We start from the raw sequence: 6285 nt of genomic DNA, 5'->3' as shown, positions 1-6285 counted from the left end.
ATTAGGAGAATGATGTGATTGACTTGACCCATTCTGTTAGCTTAGCACTTGATCGTTCAGTTTACTGCAATTGCTTTCTTCATGACTTATACATGTTCCTATGACTATGAGATTATGCAACTCCCGATTACCGGAGGAACAATTTGTGTGCTACCAAACGTCACAAAATAACTGGGTGATTATAAAGGTGCTCTATAGGTGTCTCCGATGGTACTTGTTGAGTTGGCATAGATTGATATTAGAATTTGTCACTCCGATTATCGGGGAGGTATCTCTGGGCCTTCTCGGTAATGCACATCACTATAAGCCTTGCAAGCAATGTGACTAATGAGCTAGTTGCGGGATGATGCATTACGGAACGAGTTAAGAGACTTGCCGGTAACGAGATTGAGCTAGGTATTGAGATACCAACGATCGAATCTCGGGCAAGTAACATATCGATGACAAAGGGAACAACGTATATTGTTATGCGGTTTGATCGATAAAGATCTTCGTAGAATATGTAGGAACCAATATGAGCATCCAGGTTTCGCTATTGGTTATTGACCGGAGACGTGTCTCGGTCATGTCTACATAGTTCTCGAACCCGTAGGGTCCGCACGCTTAAAGTTTTGTGATGATCGGTATTATGAGTTTATATGTTTTGATGTACCGAAGGTAGTTCGGAGTCCCGGATATGATCACGGACATGACGAGGAGTCTTGAAATGGTCGAGACATAAAGATTGATATATTGGATGACTATGTTTAGACACCGGAAGTGTTTCGGGATGTTTCGGGCATATACCGGAGTACCGGGTGGTTACCGGAACCCCCCGGGGAGTATATTGGGCCTAATGGGCCTTAGTGGAGAAGAGGAGGGGCGGCCAGGGCAGGTCGCGTGCCCCCTCCCCCTATAGTCCGAATTGGACAAGGAGGGGGGCGGCGCCCCCCTTTCCTTCCCCTCTCTCTCCTCCTTCCCCCTTCTCCTACTCCTACTAGGAAAGGAGGAGTCCTACTCCGGGTGGGAGTAGGATTCCCCCCTTGGCGCGCCCTCCTCCTTGGTCGGCCGCCTCCCCCTAGCTCCTTTATATAAGGGGGCAGGGGGCACCGTAGAACACACAAGTTAATCATTGATCTCTCCCAGCCGTGTGCGGTGCCCCCCTCCACCATAACCCACCTCGGTCATATCGTAGCGGTGCTTAGGCGAAGCCCTGCGACGGTAGCTTCATCAACATCGTCACCACGCCGTCGTGTTGACGAAACTCTCCCTTGGGCTCTACTGGATCGTGAGTTCGCGGGACGTCACCGAGCTGAACGTGTGCTGAACGCAGAGGTGCCGTACGTTCGGTACTGAGGATCGGTCGATCATGAAGACGTACGACTACATCAACCGCGTTGTCATAACGCTTCCGCTTAACGGTCTACGAGGGTACGTGGGCGACACTCTCCCCTCTCGTTGCTATGCATCACCAGGATCTTGCGTGTGCGTAGGATTCTTTTTGAAATTTCTATGCTCCCCTACAGTGGCATCCGAGCCAGGTTTATGTGTAGATGTTATATGCACGAGTAGAACACAAGTGAGTTGTGGGCGATACAAGTCATACTGCTTACCAGCATGTCATACTTTGGTTTGGCGATATTGTTGGATGAAGCATCCCGGACCGACAGTACGCGTATGCATATGCGAGACTGTTTCTACCGACGTGCTTTGCACACAGGTGGCTGGCGGATGTCAGTTTCTCCAACTTTAGTTGAACCGAGTGTGGCTACGCCCGGTCCTTGAGAAGGTTAAAACAGCACTAACTTGACGAACTATCATTGTGGTTTTTGATGCGTAGGTAAGAACGGTTCTTGCTCAGCCCGTAGCAGCCACGTAAAACTTGCAACAACAAAGTAGAGGACGTCTAACTTGTTTTTGCAGGGCATGTTGTGATGTGATATGGTCAAGACATGATGCTATATTTTATTGTATCAGACGATCATGTTTTGTAACGGAGTTATCGGCAACTGGCAGGAGCCATATGGTTGTCGCTTTATTGTATGCAATGCAATCACCCTGTAATTGCTTTACTTTATCACTAAGCGGTAGCAATAGTCGTAGAAGCAATAGTTGGCGAGACGACAACGATGCTACGATGGAGATCAAGGTGTCGCGCCGGTGACGATGGTGATCATGACGGTGCTTTGGAGATGGAGATCAAAGGCACAAGATGATGATGGCCATATCATATCACTTATATTGATTGCATGTGATGTTTATCCTTTATGCATCTTATTCTGCTTTGATTGACGGTAGCATTATAAGATGATCTCTCACTAAATTTCAAGGTATAAGTGTTCTCCCTGAGTATGCACCGTTGCGAAAATTCATCGTGCCGAGACACCACGTGATGATCGGGTGTGATAAGCTCTACATTCAAATACAACGGGTGTAAGCCAGTTTTGCACACGCAGAATACTCAGGTTAAACTTGACGAGCCTAGCATATGCAGATATGGCCTCGGAACACTAGAGACCGAAAGGTCGAACGTGAATCACATAGTAGATATGATCAACATAGTGATGTTCACCATTGAAAACTACTCCATCTCACGTGATGATCAGACATGGTTTAGTTGATTTGGATCACATGATCATTTAGATGACTCGAGGGATGTCTATCTAAGTGGGAGTTCTTAAGTAATATGATTAATTGAACTTTAATTTATCATGAACTTAGTACCTGATAGTATTTTGCTTGTCTATGTTATTGTAGATAGATGGCCCATGCTGTTGTTCCGTTGAATTTTAATGCGTTCCTTGAGAAAGCAAAGTTGAAACATGATGGTAGCAATTACACGGACTGGGTCCGTAACTTGAGGATTATCCTCATTGCTGCACAGAAGAATTACATCCTGGAAGCACCGCTAGGCGCCAGGCCTGCTGCAGATGCAACTGACGACGTTAAGAATGTCTGGCAGAGCAAAGCTGATGACTACTCGATAGTTCAGTGTGCCATGCTTTACGGCTTAGAACCGGGACTTCAACGATATTTTGAACGTCATGGAGCATATGAGATGTTCCAGGAGTTGAAGTTAATATTTCAAGAAAATGACCGGATTGAGAGATATGAAGTCTCCAATAAGTTCTACAGCTGCAAAATGGAGGAGAATAGTTCTGTGAGTGAGCATATACTCAGAATGTCTGGGTACCACAATCACTTGACTCAGCTGGGAGTTAGTCTTCAAGTTGATAGTGTCATTGACAGAGTTCTTCAATCACTTCCACCAAGCTACAAGAGCTTTGTCATGGACTATAATATGCAAGGGATGGATAAGAAAATTCCCGAGCTCTTCGCAATGCTAAAGGCTGCAGAGGTCGAAATCAAGAAGGAGCATCAAGTGTTGATGGTCAACAAGACCACCAGTTTCAAGAAAAAGGGTAAAGGGAAGAAGAAGGGCAACTTCAAGAAGAACAGCAAACAAGTTGCTGCTCAGGAGAAGAAACCCAAGTCTGGACCTAAGCCTGAGACTGAGTGCTTCTACTGCAAACAGACTGGTCACTGGAAGCGGAACTGCCCCAAGTATTTGGCGGATAAGAAGGATGACAAGGTGAACAAAGGTATATGTGATATACATGTTATTGATGTGTACCTTACTAATGCTTGCAGTAGCACCTGGGTATTTGATACTGGTTCTGTTGGTAATATTTGCAACTCGAAACAGGGACTACGGATTAAGCGAAGGTTGGTTAAGGACGAGGTGATGATGCGCGTGGGAAATGGTTCCAAAGTCAATGTGATTGTCGTCGGCACGCTACCTCTACATCTACCTTCGGGATTAGTTTTAGACCTAAATAATTGTTATTTGGTGCCTGCGTTAAGCATGAACATTATATCTGGATCTTGTTTGATGCTAGATGGTTATTCATTTAAATCAGAGAATAATGGTTGTTCTATTTATATGACTAATATCTTTTATGGTCATGCACCCTTGATGAGTGGTCTATTTTTACTAAATCTTGATAGTAGTGATACACATGTTCATAGTACTGAAGCCAAAAGATATAAGTTTAATAATGATAGTACAACTTATTTGTGGCACTGCCGTTTAGGTCATATTGGTTTAAAGCGCATGAAGAAACTCCATTCTAATGGACTTTTGGAATCAATTGATTATGAATCACTTGATTCTTGCAAACCATGCCTCATGGGCAAGATGACTAAGACTCTGTTCTCCAGAACAATGAAGCGAGCAACAGACTTGTTGGAAATAATACATACTGATGTATGCGGTCCGATGAGTGTTGATGCTCCCGACGGGTATCGTTATTTTCTTACATTCACAGATGATTTGAGCAGATATGGGTATATCTACTTGATGAAACATAAGTCTGAAACATTTGAAAAGTTCAAAGAATTTCAGAGTGAAGTGGAAAATCATCATAACAAGAAAATAAAGTTTCTACGATATGATCGTGGAGGAGAATATTTGAGTTACGAGTTTGGTCTTCATTGGAAACAATACAGAATAGTTTTGCAACTCACGCCACCTGGAACACCACAGCGTAATGGTGTGTCCGAACGTCATAATCGTACTTTACTAGATATGGTGCGATCTATGATGTCTCTAACTGATTTATTATCGCTATCGTTTTGGGGTTATGCTTTAGAAACGGCTGCATTCACATTAAATAGGGCACCATCTAAATCCGCTGAGACGACACCTTATGAACTGTGGTTTGGCAAGAAACCCAAGTTGTCGTATCTTAAAGTTTGGGGCTACGATGCTATGTGAAAAAGATTCAACCTGATAAGCTCGAACTCAAATCGGAGAAATGTGTCTTCATAGGATACCCAAAGGAGACTGTTGGGTACACCTTCTATCACAGATCCGAAGGCACGATATTTGTTGCTAAAAATGGATCCTTTCTAGAGAAGGAGTTTCTCTCGAAAGAAGTGAGTGGGAGGAAAGTAGAACTTGATGAGGTAACTGTACCTGCTCCCTTATTGGAAAGTAGTTCATCACAGAAATCGGTTCCAGTGATTCCTACACCAATAAGTGAGGAAGCTAATGATGATGATCATGAAACTTCTGATCAAGTTACTACCGAACATCGTAGGTCAACCAGAGTAAGATCCGCACCAGAGTGGTACGGTAATCCTGTTCTGGAGGTCATGTTACTTGACCATGACGAGCCTACGAACTATGAGGAAGTGATGATGAGCCCAGGTTCCGCAAAATGGCTTGAGGCCATGATATCTGAGATGGGATCCATGTATGATAACAAAGTGGACTTTGGTTGACTTGCCCGATGATCGGCAAGCCATAGAGAATAAATGGATCTTCAAGAAGAAGACTGGCACTGACGATAATGTTGCTGTCTACAAAGCTCGACTTGTTGCGAAAGGTTTTCGAAAAGTTCAAGGAGTTTACTACGATGAGACCTTCTCACCCGTAGCGATTCTTAAGTCCGTCTGAATCATGTTAGCAATTGCCGCATTTTATGATTATGAAATTTTGCAAATGGATGTCAAAACTGCATTCCTTAATGGATATCTTAAGGAAGAGTTGTATATGATGCAACCAGAAGGTTTTGTCGATCCAAAAGGTGCTAACAAAGTGTGCAAGCTCCAGCGATCCATTTATGGACTGGTGCAAGCTTCTCGGAGTTGGAATATACGCTTTGATAGTGTGATCAAAGCATATGGTTTTATACAGACTTTTGGAGAAGCCTGTATTTACCAGAAAGTGAGTGGGAGCTTTGTACATTTCTGGTATTATATGTGGATGACATATTGTTGATCAGAAATGACACTGAATTTCCGAATAGCATAAAAGGATACTTGAATAAGAATTTTTCAATGAAGGACCTCGGTGAAGCTGCTTATATATTGGGCATCAAGATCTATAGAGATAGATCAAGACGCTTAATTGGACTTTCACAAAGCACATACCTTGATAAAATTTTGAAGAAGTTCAAAATGGATCAAGCAAAGAAAGGGTTCTTGCCTGTGCTACAAGGTGTGAAGTTGAGTCAGACTCAATGCCCGACCACTTCAGAAGATAGAGAGAAAATGAAAGTCATTCCCTAGCCATAAGTTCTATCATGTATGCAATGTTGTGTACTAGACCTGATGTTTGCCTTGCTATTAGTTTAGCAGGGAGGTACCAAAGTAAACCAGGAGTGGATCACTGGACAGCGGTCAAGAACATCCTGAAATACCTGAAAAGGACTAAGGAAATGTTTCTCGTTTATGGAGGTGACAAAGAGCTCGTCATAAACATTTACGTCGATGCAAGCTTTGACACTGATCCGGATGACT

Source organism: Triticum urartu, chromosome 7A (genome assembly GCF_056163025.1).
Source record: "Triticum urartu cultivar PI428250 chromosome 7A, HENAU_Tu73, whole genome shotgun sequence".
NCBI classification, from domain to species: domain Eukaryota; kingdom Viridiplantae; phylum Streptophyta; class Magnoliopsida; order Poales; family Poaceae; genus Triticum; species Triticum urartu.
This window is presented reverse-complemented; position numbering follows the sequence as displayed.